The sequence below is a fragment of the Typopeltis vanoorti genome, chromosome 3 (genome assembly GCF_054136105.1).
Source record: "Typopeltis vanoorti isolate ZY-2024b chromosome 3, IOZ_Tvanoo_1.0, whole genome shotgun sequence".
Taxonomy (NCBI): Eukaryota; Metazoa; Arthropoda; class Arachnida; order Uropygi; family Thelyphonidae; genus Typopeltis; species Typopeltis vanoorti.
This window is the reverse complement of record NC_143551.1, coordinates 11,687,007-11,704,170: the sequence shown is the minus strand read 5'-3', so window position 1 is coordinate 11,704,170 and position 17,164 is coordinate 11,687,007. Positions and strand designations below refer to the sequence as shown.

General features: G+C 35.5%; 1 protein-coding gene across 10 annotated transcripts in view; it reads left to right on the top strand.

Annotated features, from left to right (window-relative positions):
* Window positions 1-17,164, top strand: part of GTPBP1 (GTP-binding protein 1) — a 375,327-nt gene that overhangs the window by 30,569 nt on the left and 327,594 nt on the right. The window lies entirely within an intron of this gene.

Below are 17,164 nucleotides of genomic sequence, written 5' to 3'. Positions count from 1 at the left end.
TTTAAGAGCTTTATTAGATATGTGTAATATGAGTTGTAAATCTCAGTTCAGTATCTATGGTTAGGCCTAAGTATTTTTGAAACTGTTTTTCCTATATTTTGATTTGGGGGTTGTAATTGTGTCTATTTTTTCTATCAGCAGAGTTTTTCCAGGTTTATCTGTAATTTAACTTCCTTTGCCCATCTTTGTAAGCCTTTTATTGATTTATTTAGGATCTTTTGAGATTGTTGAGGTTTACTGCTTGTGTGCCAGACTGCTGTATCATCCACATAGCATGCTATTTTTGTATCATTTATTATGTGAGGATGAATATTGTTCATATAGATGAGAAATAGGAGTGGACTTAAAACAGAACCTTGTGGGACTCCAGTCCAAGTTTGATGCATGTTGGACTAAATTCCATTAACTTTTACTTTCATTTTTCTTCCTTCCATGAAATCTGAAATCCAAATTAATGTGTTTCCCCTTATTCCAGTATCGTATGCAATTTTTATCAACTTTTGTCTCCAAACACGATCAAATTCAGCTGTAATTTCCAAGAAGATTGATGTTGTCTTCTTTGGTGGTTTTTCTTGAAAGCCATATATGATTGATTGGCAAAGATAAAATAATTGATCTTCTGTACTGTGCTTAGACCTGTATGCAGTTTGGTAGAAATTGATCTTGCTATTTTCTAAGAGCCAATTCATAAGTCTAGTAGTACTAGTCAAAGCTATTGGTCTGTAGCTTTTACAGTCACTAGGGTTTTTGTTAGGTTTTAGTAAGAGTATAATGACTGATGTTTTTCAGATTTTTGGCAGTTTACCTGTATTCCAGGAATGTTAAATATCTTCAGAAGGCATTTATTGATATTATAATCTTTCTTGGGACCAATTGTTTTTCCTGAGTCCTCCGGAAAATTAATTTTTTGCAGCTCTCTATATGTTGTTAGGTCATTCTAGTGGTTGCTGATCAAGTTCTTTACTAGTGTGCCAGTGCAATATGTTTCTAATAGTTGTGTGTATTTAGGCCAATTTGCTTTTCTGAAGTTTCCAGATTTTTCTGTGGTTTTTGGTCTATCTGCAAATTAATGGTCATGATAATAGGTCTATGATCACTGAATGCATTCTTTAGTAATTTTCCTAATAGCTTTCATTTCTCTGTGGTTTCATGTGTTGACCATTTGTGACTTTCTGCATAATATTCAAACTTGATTTGAATACAGTAGTTTATATTGTTAGTTTGATATTTTGTCTGATTCCCATTTCTCTCATTCCATATAATTTTATTTAACTGACTTGACCATATAGTTTGCCCACCGATTAGAGATCCTTCGACACTTCTGCGCATGTCAGAAAAAGGGAGAATCCATTCTGATAATAGGGTAATCAGTCCGTATTGTGGGATCAGTTATTATTACCGGTCGGAAAATTAACTTCTCTTTTATGATTATTGTAGTTAACTATGTTGCTTGTATAACAGTTGGAAAATTTTACCTATTAAGCACGTGATTTCACATGTTGGTGACCAATTCGGACGTCCTTCATTTATTTCTCCCCTTCAGCATGAATCGACTATTCTTGGCAAGACGCAAAGCAGAGACTTATAAACGGTGGGCAAACTATACCAGACTTGCTTATTCTGTCTGTGATTTACTTGTTCTGCAGATTCATCAGTAAGAATGCAGTCAATGTGTTTCTCATATTTTCATAGTTTTTAATGCCAATTTTCATAGCAGATTTGTTATAGTAATTTAATTTGTTTATGGAATGTTTAATATAACAGAATATTTAAGAGGATAATATTCTCTTCATAGGGTTAAGAACTTAGCTTTATTTATGATTCTGATTTAATATTAGATCTGAAGATACATGGATCACTTATCTTCAAAAACTGATTTTTTATGACTGAATTGAAATGTGTCAACAGATAACATTGGTTTAACGGAAAAATATTATTTGTTCATCTGATACTTTGTTATCACAGGAATATGTTCATGTCAAAAGTGATGTGGTCAGTGGTTTTCAAGATAGTTGTTAGAAAATTTTCAACTTGGTTATAGTTTTTATTGTAAGGGACAGGAAAATATTCCTGTTTTAATCCTTTACCGAAGCTTGAGCAAGCAACAGTTTGCACATGAAACACACTCTTTATTTTAATCAATTTTATCTGCTTATTGTAATGAATATGTTGCCTTGAAGCATATTTCTGTTTCTAAAGATGTCTGTCATCTGCATTTCTTATAATTAAACATCTGAGAAAAAAAAACATCTTTGAAGTAAAAATTCATCTGTGGTTGCTTTCCTGATGTAAGCCTTTATCTTGTAACTTTTAGAGAGAGAGAGAGGATATGAGAGATTGAAAACTCGAGAGAGAGAGAATCATACGAAGTCTGCTATTATTATTGTACTCGCACTCCATGAAGTCTGAAGACTCATTGCAGGAGACCCAAACTATCCACACAAATCAATCATCTCTCTGCAAACCCATTAACAAAGAACTCACAACTGACTGGCAATCCATTTCATTCATTCACAACTTTCCAAGCAAAAAATCTAGTCCTCACATTCCTATTAACCACATTTTTACTCAATTTCCAGGGAGGATGTCATCTCGTTCTGCTTGCTTTAAGTGCTGAATCATTTTGTCTGTATCAGCCTTATAAAAAGCTAAAATGAACTTAAATGTTTCTATCACATCCCCTTCTTTTTTTTTTTGTCTATCACCCAACTTCTGCAATCCACACACACACACAAATCTATCCTCATAGGGAACATTCTACAGACCCCTCACCATCGTGGTTTCTCACCTCTGAATCCTCCACCACTTCCTCATCCCTGAGAAACCCAGGAGACCAGATCTGAGCACAATAATCCAGATGTGGATGTGTCAAGGCTTTATAAAGAGGAATAACTTCTTTATTTCTACTTGTTAGATGGTTCTTCAATAGCAACTTAGCAATATGCCATCTAAACCTCACTCTGCCTACCACCATTCCTAAATCTCTAACTTCATCCATTTCCTGAAGTACAGTTCCATTAATGTGGTACATCGCTTGTAATTGATTTATCCCAAAATGTAGAACTTCACATTCAACCCATTTTCTTTTGTCCAAATTGAGAGCTTATTTAAATCATCCTGCAAGCTCTCTATATCGCCTTGATTAATTATTACTCTACCCAATTTTGCCTCATCAGCAAACAACTGAATATTTCCTATATCAGTTATGTGGAAATTAAACAAAATTTCTGCATACCACTAGTATCTGCTTTTACCTGGATAATACTGATCCACCATATACCACTTTTTGATATCTGTCCATCACCTACCCTCTGTTCCATCCCCCATTTGTTCTAATTTGCATAATAGATTTTAATGGGTTATGTCAAATGCCTTTGCAAAATACAGTCAGAATCATCATGTATCTATCCATTTCCTTCATCCAACTCTGCTGTCACTCTATTATAAAAAGTTAGTAAATTACTAAGGCATGACTGAGGTTGTTATCAGGTTGACATGGAAGAGATTTTTTATAGAATAGGAGAGGGGGAGTATAACAAGAGACCATCACTGGAAACTGTATAAAGAATGTGTGAGGAGCAGGTTCTTTGCATGGAGAGTGGTTCGTGAGTGGAATGCAGTGCCTGGGTGTGTTGTGAATGTAGATACATTGGATCAGTTTAAGTCATGGTTGGATGAGCATTGTGTGCAATAGTGTGCACTTCCCACGATGAGTCTCTCACTCCATGGAGGTCAGGTGATGATAATAATAAAGAAACATATCTGCTGCTCTAGACACAGAGTACTCACTACTGACACAGTAATAAGTAAATGCGTGAAATATAGTAAAAGCTACTGTTCTAATTTCGTGACTGTCCTTTGAATGGAATGAAATGGGGCCAACTTTTTTTTTCTTTTTTCCTTTTTTGCATATGATGACAGACTCCAAAATCTCAGCTTGCTTCTTGTAGCCAAATTTATTTAAATTAGGAATGTTTTGTAAAACATATGCCATTTCCAGAATAGTCTTTCACTTCTGAAGTCGCATTTAAGATTGTAGATTTTCTTCATTTTACTACTTAGTGTTGGTTATGCAGTTATCTACTGCTCTCTTCATTCTTAAACATGGAGTTTTGGTGTTCTTTCTAAGCTACAGATTTGCCAGGTATGAGGCATGTGTGTACATTGGCACTGGATCCTATATACCCTTGGTATTAATAACTCGAATGTGGTCTGAACATTAGGACACTAGTTTGAATAAATTGTTTCTCGACTAGTTCCATTGTATTACATGTTTTTGTAATCACATTTTGATTGCTCTAGCAAAATTTACTCACAGTATGAACATTTATTGAGATATTTTCAGTAAATGTTGATAAAATAATGTTGAAATTGGTAATAAAGTGCTCTCTTCTTTTGTTGGATAAATCAACTCTCAGAAGTTGTGTAATAAGCAAGTCTAAATTGCATTTTAGCATTGCTTGTCCATTGTAGGATTTTTCAATTGATAACATAAGATGCTTTTATCAACCAAGAAGCATCTGTCAACTTCAAGAATGTTTAATAATAAATACATTCTATCATCATCATCAAATTCCTGCCATGTACCCTCAAGGGGTGTACAGGATATGATAGTACTACATGAAAAAATTACATCATTATTAACTTCCTATCTATTTTCCTCCAAACCAGTCTGTTACTTGTCAAGACTCCAACATTATCTGATCTTATATTTCTATTGTCTAAGGCACTTTGTACCGTATCAATCCACCTATATCTTGGTCTTCCTCTGGGCTGTTTTCCTGCAAACCTGGCAGAGAACACTTGTTTTGCTAATCTTTTCTCTTCCATTCTATTTAAGTGACCATACCACCTGAGATTAGCTCTGCTAACGCATTCCTGGATGCTGACAATGCCAAGTTCTTTCCTAATATCCTCATTTTTAATATGATATTGCCATTGATGCCATCTGTTCACGCCTCTAATCTTTTTCAGGACTCTCATATCTGCAGTCTCTAGTCTTTGGTCAAGTGTTTTACTTCTGACCCAGCTCTCAGATCCATAAGTTAAAACTGATTTGAACACTGTCTTGTATACAGCTAATCTAGTGTTCTGACTAATTTCTCTCTTATTCCATATGAATTTATTCAATTGACTTCCCACCATACCAGCTTTGCTGATTCTGTTGTATATTTCTATATTTAATTTACCATCTTCAGTAAAAATCGTGCCTAAGTAGCTGAAATGTTTTACTTGTTCCACAGGTTCTCCATTCACAACATAGTTGACATTTTCAACAATTCTACCTATTTTCATTGTCTTTGTCTTTTTATTGCTGACCTTCATACCATATCTATTACAACAGTTATTCAATTTAGTCAGAGAATTTTGCAGACTTGTAGCGGATTTATTTAGAAGTATAATATCGTCTGTATAAAGCAAAGAACTGACATTAACATCTCCAATTTTGATATCATGTTTAATACCGCTTTCCTTCATAATGTGATCCATATAGATAATGAATAACAGAGGGGATAATGTACATCCTTGTCTCACACCAGATTTAACATTAAACCATCTTCCTGTACTTCCTTCAATTCTAACTGCTGACTTACAACTCAAATAAAGACTAAGTATTGCATGATATAATGCCCCATTGACACCTTATAACTGCAGCGTATTGAATAGCTTCTCTCTTTGCACCTTATCATATGCCTTTTCCAAATCGACAAAACTTAAATACAGATCTTTGTTATATTCTCATGCTTTCTCGACTATTTGTCGTAAAGTGAAGATCTGGACCTGACAGCCTCTATTTGGCCTGAATCCAGCTTGTTCTTCACCCAGCTTTTCTTCCACAATTCTTCTCAACCGTTTCTCAAGTATACTTGCATAGATCTTGCCAGGAACACTCAGTAGAGAAATACCTCTGTAATTCTCACATTCAGTTTTATTTCCCTTTTTATATATGGGTACTATGATAGCTCTACTCCAATCATCGGGAATTCGTCCCTCTGTCCAGGCTTTCTGAACAATGCAGTGCAGCCACTGTAATACTTTTATACCACCATACTTCAGCATTTCTGGTCGAATATCATCTACTCCTGCTGCCTTTCCACATTTCAAGCCTTTGATGGCTTTTTCTACTTCAAGTATGGATATGTATTCCTGACTGTATGCTTGGTGAATGTTTTTTACCACTGTGCTTTCATCACTGCTTGTTTCATTTAGCAGTTTTTCAAAGTAATTACTCCATACTTCAAGGATATCTTTTTCTCCTGTTTTCATGTCACCTTTATCATCTCTAACTCCTTTTACAGCATTCTTTCCTCCATTCCTAAGCTTCTTCAACAACCTCCAGAATATTTTGCCACCTTCTTGATATTTATTTTCTACATTCTTGCCAAAGTCCTCCCATGACTTTTGTTTAGCTAGTTTTACACAGTGTTTAACATTCTTGCATTTGTCTCTATATTCTCTAAGAGCACAAGCTGACTTATTTGCCAGGAACTTTTGATATGCTTTCTTCTTTTCTTCACTGCCTTTTTCGCTTCCTGTGTCCACCAGGGAGATCTGATTTTTTTATCCTTGCAGACAACCTCACCACATGCCTCTCTGGCCGAATCAATCAATGTTTTCTTCAGAGTTTGCCACTGAATCTCCAAGGTTTGATTCCTGTTCTCAAACTCTTTTATTTTTATTCAATAATCTTTCAGTATTTTAGTCTACAGTTCACATCTGAGAGCTGCTCAACTTTTATTCGCCTTAAAACTTTCTTACATGTTCTTCTTTTCAATATGAAATTCAATTTTATCCTGTTCAACACTAAATAGTGATCACTTCCAATTTCAAATCCTCTCTACACTCTGGTGTCCTGCATCAGGGAGAAAACATCACTATCAACAATAACATAGTCAATGAGACTTCTTATTCCTAGCCTCTTCTCTCCATGTGAATTTGTGCACATTTTTATGTTAGAACATGGTGTTATTAATAACACAGCCCATGTCCTGAGCAGAAATCCAACAGATATTTGCCATTATTATTAGCTTTGCTCTTTTCTCCAAATTTTCCCAAAATATATATTTATATTTCTGACAGTCATTTCCTACTCTGCTATTTAGATCCTCAACAAGGACCAACTTTTCCTTTTTCATTGTGTAAATTACTTTCTCTAAAGCCTCAAAAAATTCCTCCACTTCTACCTTAGTAGAACTTTCTGTGGGACTATAGACACAAATAAGTCTCATCATCCAATTCCCCATTCTCATATTTGCCCACATCATTCTACTTGAGACTGACTGCCATTCAAGACGATTAGCCTCATATTTAGTGTTGAATACTATGGCTACTCCTTCTTTTCCTTGATTGTCATTGCCTGAATACAGCATTTTGTATTTATTGCTCAGAAAGAGCTCACCAGTTTTTGTCTTTTTTGTTTCAGTCACCCCTATTATGTTGATCTGGGTCTTATCCAATCCCACAACTAGCTCCATTTCTTTGCCATTCAGGCTTCTTATGTTAATAGTACCGATCCTGAACTCTGGTAATGTTAAGTGGGGGTGTGTTTCAGGATTTCTTCCAGTAGCTGACTTTTCGTTGTTTGCCCTGGTTCCCTGGTGAAAACAACGGGGGTCTTGTTTAACCGGGCGATGCCCCAGCCGGCATGAAATTTTGTCATGTTGTACCATCATTTTTTATTTTGGTTTAACCAATAAGAATACAATTTGGTCGGCTAAATCCCAAATTGCCAGCCCATCCTCGTTCGTTCAGTATCAAAGTAAATACCCAACAGGGTGCATCACGAGAAGGTGAGGATTGGACATTAGGTCAGAAGTCCTGGTCGGTTCCCAACATTCCTTTAAAGGCTATGTGGAGGTCTCCTCTCAGTTATACAGCTTTGACCCTTAAACACCCCTTAAATACATTCTATATTAAATATATTAAATACATTCTATTATATGATAAATTGTAACAAACAAAATAAAAAAAACAACTGAAAATTGGTATTGTGATGGGTATGGACTGTCTTATAACACATAAATACTAGCTGGTTATCCTTGTTTAAATTTCACATTTAGTATCTTTATTTAGAATTAAGCACTTTCATATATCCTGTGCACTCCCTGAGGATACATGTCAGGAATTTGATGATGATGATGATGATTTAGAATTAAAGATATATTGCTTAGTATTTGGTTACTACTTTTCTTTATTATATAGAGCAAGGTGCTGAGTTTTAAAAATTATTTTCTTTACATATATAATTTTTTATAGTTACTTTAATATAGTGCTCTGGTATGATTAGCCTTAATTATTATTACTTAGTTATCTTATTTGATAACTAATTTTTTTATCTACTTTTTTTTGCACATGTTTTGATGGTTCAATAGTGAAACAACTTTTGTTCATATTTATTAAAACTTCTACTATTGTAATTGTGTTATGGAATCAGAAAAGAGTTAGGTTACTTATTACTTTTTTTTGCTGTATCATTAATATGTTGACTGCCAATCCTCAGAAAAATATATGCTAGTTGGTTAGAAACTTAAAATTTTTTTACAGTATACTGTTTTAAATCTCTACCTATAATACCATTTTGGAACTCATCCCAGCATGGAAGTATGGATGTAAGGGCATACATTCATGGCACCCACTGTTCCTAGGGTGCATATAAAAAATGATGGCTCTTCTAAAAATATATAGTATTAAGTGATGTGGCATTCTATTTTATCAGCCAAATAAGAACCTAAAATGTAGGATGAAGCATTTCAGGCTGCCTAATATTCATTTCTGAGAAAATTATCTGGCAGAGTAATAAAATATCTCTTAAGTTTCCTCTTCAGTTGTCAATATTATCTTTTCATAGTGTAATCTATTTCCACCAAAGTTATGTATGCAGAGCTTATATATATATATCAGCCCTTCATATGAAAGGTTGCAAAACTTATCGCAAATCAGTAAGTGTGGACAGATGTCAGGAAGAAACTGTTTATTTTTGAACAACTGGAGGTTGTAGCCCTAAGAGAATGTCTTGAAGAAGACTTCCACAACATAAAGATAAATGAAATAGGAGGATGACTAGCAGTTTCTCCTCTGCTTGCACGCTTAAGGAATTCTGCAAACAGAGGCATATGTGTAGCCTGTTCCAGTGGAACAGTACCCACAAAAATAATAGTAAAGAGGCATAAAGCTGAAATAGAATATCTGAAACAGAATGAGAAAGTGATTGGAGTGACTCTGTGAGAGAGGGGATGTCACTTAACTGGAAAGCCATTTTTAGAAAGTTATTTTGCTTTAGCATCCCATATTGTGGAACAGTATTCTAAAATATAGCAGATTTGGGATTTATACACTGTTAGGAGTTGTTGAGGTGAGAAAATGATTTGTTTAACCTACAGCTCTAGCAGGAAATGCTAGAGGTATAAGCAAGCCATGAAGAAATATATGTGTGGGATTTTGAGAATGGCAAGAAGATCAGTATTTGAGCCACTGATTATGGAAGCTCATGTCGCTTGGGATATATGAGAACTGCAGGGTTTCCTGAAATAAAAGAGGAATGGAGAATATTTTCATTGACAAAATTGTGGATAGGATTTGAGGTTCTTGATAGAAAGTCATTTATGAATAAGAGAAAAGAGCATTAGTGTAAGTACAGAACATGGGGAAATCCAGCATTGATGAGGATATCTATTATCGTCATCATCTATTATCACCATAGATGATGGGGATAATAGGTGATGTTTGTCATGGTACAGTACCCCCAGTTGGTTATAGTGATCATACATTGACAGGTGAAATGGCTAGACAGGTGCTAACTACATTGAATAAAAGTAATCTGGAATTACAAGGCAGGAGCCTATGACAAACTAAAGAAACATATTGGTGGTCTTTCATGCATACCACTTGATGGAGAGAGAGAAATCACTAGTGTCTGTGACCCATTTGAAATCGTCAACTGATGGCAATATCTACATTATATTTGTAAGGTTAGAACAATAAGTAGATTGAGGGGGGGTGAGTGTAGTGATGGAGAGATTGGCATATGAAAGGAGATTGGTTTTGAACATCCAAAACTAGTATCTTATCAGTGTTGTGATTTTGTTCATGACCTGTAAGTCATCATTCATTTGAGTACTTTTAGCCTCTCTACTTTCCTTGACTGCATTTAAGGCCATCAAAATCCTCCACTTTGAATGCTATTTGAATAACTCCAATTTAATTTAAATCTTCAGTTTAATATTTAGAACTTTGTGTATTATCACAGTTGTTCTAGCTTTCCTTCATGACCATATTCCATTCCATCTATTGTATATTTGTTTTAAGGGTGGCAAAGTAAATTAGTGTATATTTGATACTTGATAGTATGTTTTGAGTACTCTTTCTGGCTTAAGAAATTGATTGATTGATCAGGGTAGTGTTATTTTAACCTCATCTCTGTAAATTTCTTCAAGATTGACAGCTAGCATATTAACGTGGTGCTGAAATGTAGGAGAGTAGAAAACATGGACTTCCTATTTGCAAGGTTTTTGTTAGAATGAAGAAATTTATGGGCAACTAAATCTTGTTAAGATAGGTTTATAACTAGCAGTAAAGTATCCATATGTCTCCATCATCAGGGCTTGACAAATAAACTCACCCATTTTCCTGTTGCAAGTAGCTGCACACTGAATGCTTATACATCTGTGCTTCCCAAATTTTAAAACCTTACACTTTGCTACATTGAACTGTTAGCCCATTCAGAAAGTTTTATTCAAGTCCACTTGCAAGACTACAACATCCATTCTATTCCTCATAGTTTTCCCCACCTTTGCATTAATTGCAAATAACTATATCACTATTCAAGTCCTTCCCATTCATATATATACAAATTAAACAGCAATGGAACCAAAACTGACCCTTGGTGCACACAACTGGTAATTTTCCTCTGTGAGATATCACTCTTCCGTACACAGTTTACTGATACCTATCAGACAGACAGTCTCCAATCCAGTACCCTAATCTGCTATCCATCTCCATCTGTTCCAGTTTAATTACTATCTTGTCATCTGGCAATCTGTCAAAAGCTTTAGTAAAATCTAAATATACTACCATCTATGTTTCTTCTTTGTCTCCAAGACACCTGTCACCTTGTTATAGCAAGTAGATGGCTAATACACTATCTCATCATCATTATCATCATCAAATTCCTGCCATGTACCCTCAAGGGGTGTACAGGATATGACAGTACTACATGAAAAAATTACATCATTACTAACTTCCTATCTACAATTTTCCTCCAAATCAGTCTGTTACTTGTCAAGACTCCAACATTATCAGATCTTATATTTCTATCATCTAAGGCACTTTGTACCGTATCAATCCACCTATATCTTGGTCTTCCTCTGGGTCGTTTTCCTGCCAACCTGGCAGAGAACACTTGTTTTGCTAATCTTTCCTCTCCCATTCTATTTAAGTGACCATACCATCTGAGATTAGCTCTGCTAACGCATTCCTGGATGCTGACAATGTCAAGTTCTTTCCTAATATCCTCATTTTTAATATGATATTGTCATTGATGCCATCTGTTCACGCCTCTAATCTTTCTCAGGACTCTCATATCTGCGGTCTCTAGTCTTTGGTCAAGTGTTTTACTTCTGACCCAGCTCTCAGATCCATAAGTTAAAATTGGTTTGAACACAGTCTTGTATACAGCTAATTTAGTGTTCCGACTAATTTCTTTCTTATTCCATATGAATTTATTCAATTGACTTCCCACCATACCAGCTTTGCTGATTCTGTTGTCTATTTCTATATTTAGTTTACCATCTTCAGTAAAAATTGTGCCTAAGTAGCTGAAATGTTTTACTTGTTCCACAAGTTCTCCATTCACAACACAGTTGACATTTTCAATGATTCTGCCTATTTTCATTGTCTTTGTCTTTTTCTTGCTGACCTTCATACCATATCTATTACAACAGCTATTCAATTTAGTCAGAGAATCTTGCAGACTTGTAGCGGATTTATTTAGAAGTATAACATCATCCGCATAAAGCAAAGAGCTGACATTAACATCTCCAATTTTGATATCAGGTTTAATACCACATTCCTTCATAATGTGATCCATATAGATAATGAATAACAGAGGGGATAATGTACATCCTTGTCTCACACCAGATTTAACATTAAACCATCTTCCTGTACTTCCTTCAATTCTAACTGCTGACTCACAACTCAAATAAAGACTAAGTATAGCTTGATATAATGCCCCATTGACACCATATAACTGCAGCGTATTGAATAGCTTCTCTCTTGGCACCTTGTCATATGCCTTTTCCAAATCGACAAAACTTAAATACAGATCTTTGTTATATTCCCATGCTTTCTCGACTATTTGTCGTAAAGTGAAGATCTGATCCTGACAGCCTCTATTTGGCCTGAATCCAGCTTGTTCTTCACCAAGCTTTTCTTCCACAATTCTTCTCAACCGTTTCTCAAGTATACTTGCATAGATCTTGCCAGGAACACTCAGTAGGGAAATACCTCTGTAATTCTCACATTCAGTTTTATTTCCCTTTTTATATATAGGTACTATGAGTGCTCTACTCCAATCATCAGGAATTCGTCCCTCTGTCCAGGCTTTCTGAACTATGCAGTGCAGCCACTGTAAGACTCTTATACCACCATACTTCAGCATTTCTGGTCGAATAGCATCTACTCCTGCTGCCTTTCCACATTTCAAGCCTTTGATGGCTTTTTCTACTTCAAGTATGGATATGTATTCCTGACTGCATACCTGGTCAGTGTTTTTTATCACTGTGCTGTCATCACTGCTTGTTTCATTTAGCAGTTTTTCAAAGTAACTACTCCATACTTCAAGGATATCTTTTTCTCCTGTTTTCATTTCACCTTTATTATCTCTAATTCCTTTTACAGCACTCTTTCCTCCATTCCTAAGCTTCTTCAACAACCTCCAGAATATTTTGCCACCTTCTTGATATTTATTTTCGATATTCTTGCCAAAGTCCTCCCATGACTTTTGTTTAGCTAGTTTTACACACTGTTTAGCTTTCTTACATTTGTCTCTGTATTCTGTAAGAGTAAAAGCTGACTTATTTGCCAGGAACTTTTGATATGCTTTCTTCTTTTCCTTCACTACCTCTTTAACTTCCTGTGTCCACCAGGGAGTTCCGATTTTTTTATCCTTGCACACAACCTCACCACATGCCTCTCTGGCAGAATCAATCAATGTTTCCTTCAGAGTTTGCCACTGAATCTCCAAGGTTTGATTCCTGTTCTCAAACTCTTTCATTTTCTTTTCAATAATATTTCTGTATTTTAGTCTACAGTTCACATCTGAGAGCTGCTCAACTTTTATTCGCTTTAAAACTTTCTTACATGTTATTCTTTTCAATATGAAATTCAATTTAATCCTGCTCAAGACTAAATAGTGATCACTTCCAATTTCAAATCCTCTGTACACTCTGGTGTCCTGCACCAGGGAGAAAACATCACTATCAACAATAACATAGTCAATGAGACTTTTCTTATTCCTAGCCTCTTCTCTCCATGTGAATTTGTGCACATTTTTATGTTGGAACATGGTGTTAGTAATAACCAGTCCATGTCCTGAGCAGAAATCCAACAGATATTTGCCATTATTATTAGCTTTGCTCTTTTCTCCAAATTTTCCCAAAATATTTTTGTATGTCTCACAATCATTTCCTACTCTACTATTTAGATCCCCAACAAGGACCAACTTTTCATTTTTCATTGTGTCAGTTGCTTTTTCTAAAGCCTCAAAAAATTCCTCCACTTCTACCTTAGTAGAACCTTCTGTGGGACCATAGGCACAAATAAGTCTCATTGTCCAGTTCCCCATTCTCATATTTGCCCACATTACTCTACTTGAGACTGACTGCCATTCAAGAAGATTAGCCTCGTATTTTGTGTTGAATACTATGGCTACTCCTTCTTTTCCTTGATTGTCATTGCCTGAATATAACATTTTGTATTTATTGCTCAGAAAGATCTCACCAGTTTTGATCTTTTTTGTTTCAGTCACCCCTATTATGTCGATCTGGTACTTATCTAATTCCTCAGCTAGCTCCATTTCTTTGCCATTCAGGCTTCTTACGTTGATAGTACCGATCTTTAACTCTGGTGATGTTGAGTTGGGGTTTGTTTTCAGATTTGTTCCAGTAGCTGACTTTTCGCTGTTCGCCCTGGTTCCCTGGCGAAAACAACGGGGGCCTTGTTTAACCGGGCGACGCCCCAGCCGGCATGAAATTTTGTCATGTTGTACCATCATTTTTTATTTTGGTTTAACCAATAAGAATACAATTTGGTCGGCTAAATCCCAAATTGCCAGCCCATCCTCGTTCGTTCAGTATCAAAGTAGATACCCAACAGGGTGCACCACGAGAAGGTGAGGATTGGACATTAGGTCAGAAGCCCTGGTCGGTTCTCCGCATTCCTGTAAAGGCTATGTGGAGGTCTCCTCTCAGTTATACAGCTTTGACCATTAAGCACCCCAATACACTATCTTCCTTTAGAAAACTGTCCATCAAATTGAATGTTGTTGTCATCAATCCAATTCTGAATCCTGGTGCTCTCTAACACCTTTATTGTAACTCCAGACAAATAGATTGTAATTTGAAGCCTTTGTCTTATGCCTCTTTTCCACTTCTTTAGGACTTGGACAAATCTAAGGCTCATATTAACAGGCAAATTAAAGCTGTTGTTAACTCCCCGGAGCATTCTCTCAAGGCCGTGATATAATATTAAGTCCTATGGCTTTATTGATATCAAGTTTACTCAGTTCCTCATATACCTCCTGCTCACTTACCATCAGTGGTTCCTCCCTTCCACTACTCAAGTTCTGCACGATGTTACTTTCATGAGGATGAAATACCTTAATGAACTGTCATTTAAGCTCCCTACTATATCCTCCTCAGTGGTTATAATTCTACCATTCTCTCCAACTGGTATCATCATCCCATAATCATTCTTTCTTCTACATATTGAAACAATTCCCTAGGATTCCTTTTGGCTTCATTAGTGAACTGCTGCTCATACTGCACTTTTGCTACCCTTACTTAAGCGAGTTACTTTTCTCACTTGCTCTTTGTACTCCTCATGCAACTAACTATTGCCACCTCCACTCATCTTATGATGCCTTCTTCCATATTGCATGCTTCGCCTCTTCATTCATCCATTTCACACCCACTTTATTTAACCTCCAAGATCTGCATTTATTTGTCTAGAAGAACACCAGTCTTATATTAAATATCATGAACCTGAACAGTCTTGACTTTCTGAATATACTATCTGCACTAAACAGTTTATTGGAACAAGACAACAGTTCTTCATAAAAGTCATTTCCTCATAGAACGTCTTTATAAAGAATCATGTGAAACTTTATGTCACTGTCCTAACTTAAACAGATCTGATCATCTACATGTATTCCCTTTGTGGGAGATTGTACTTTTTAAATCATCTAATCTTTCCTAACTTTATATTGCCTAAATATACATAATTTTTTTTTTTTTAAATAAGTTAGAAAATTGCTGACTTTTTATAGTTATCTTATGTTAGCTACTTAGGTGGCGCTTTTTAAAATTGTCTGTTAATGTTTAATTGCATTCTGTGATCTTGTATACTCACGATGATTATGATACTTAGGTGAAAATTCTATGCTAATAAAGTTTTTAATGTGAGTTTTCCTCCAGTGTTATTGGTTATTATATTGTAGAAAACAATATAATGATGATTATACTTGCTGTAACAAACTATTTTCTTACAAGTTTGCTATTGTGAAAGTAAATGTATATGAGATCTTCAGGGTAGTGAAAAAGTGAAGCAGTTTTGAAGATAGGCTTCAGTGTTATTTTCAGATTGCTTTAATATATTCTCCCCCCCCCCCAGTGAGCTGCTTTCCCTTTATTCAAATGACTGTAAATGGGCAATGTCATAAGATGAGAAAATTAATCGTTAAACTTGGGGATGAGAGATTAGATTAATTAGAACAATTTAATTTGATTTAAACATGTTGTGTTTTAAGTTTGGATTTTCATTTTCATTTAACAAATTTTCTTCCAACACATGCATACTAATAGTCACTGATATTAATCTTTGAATAAGGAAAATAGAAACCAAAAGTAAGGAAAAACATGGAACCAATACTAGGGAGGTTAAATAGGGTATTTATAAGAAAAATTGATGGTGATGTTTAGTATACAGTCTCATAAAAGGCATTATGAAAAGAGTATAAGAGAGAGAACAATAATTAGTTACATGAGAAGTTGCAGAAGATGACATTGTAGGTATTGAATGCTAATACTGTATATTACCTTTACTAATACTGTATATTAATGAGCTGATTGGTAAAGTGTTTTACCAATCAGCTCATTAACAATTGTAGAGTTTTTAGTACATGGCCAGTAGATGAGGGAGTGGTTATAAGAATATATTGTTTCAACTAACATCTTTTCCTTTAAAAAAGGAAATGGTAGATAGGTGACCACAGTGGATAATATAGTCGAAGTATTTTTATTATTATTATTTACATGGGTACTCCATGAAGTCAAAAGACTCATCGTGGGAGACCCAGACTATCCATTAACACAAACATCTCCATTAACATATTCACTGTTGGGGCGCTCACAACCACATCTGACAATGAATGGAAACTCATTCACCACTCTCCAAGTAAAGAACCTAGTCTGTACATACACCCTTACTAACCACGCTTAGACAATTTCCAAGTGTGACTCCTTGTTTTCCTCTACTCCTCATGTATTGAAAAATTTCTTTTGTGTCAATCTTATAGAATCCCTTTAGTAACTTAGGAGTTCGTCACATCCTCTCACCTCCACCTGTCAGAGAGAGGAGGTGTAGAGAATGTTCCACAGACCTGTCACCAGTTTGGTCACTCGTATCTGAATCCTCTCCTCACCATCACCTCCTGGTCCCTTAGAAATGCTGGTGACCAAATCTACACTCAGTAGTCAACATATGGTGAATCATAGCCTTATAAAGAAGGATAATTATCTCACTATGTTTACTTGTCAATATTCAAGTTCAACAACATTCAAGTAATTCTCTGAGCTATTTTGGCAACTCTTGCAATATATGTCCTCTATCCATCATCATCCCCAGATCCTTGCCTCATCAATTTCCTGTAATTTAGTACCATCAGTATGAT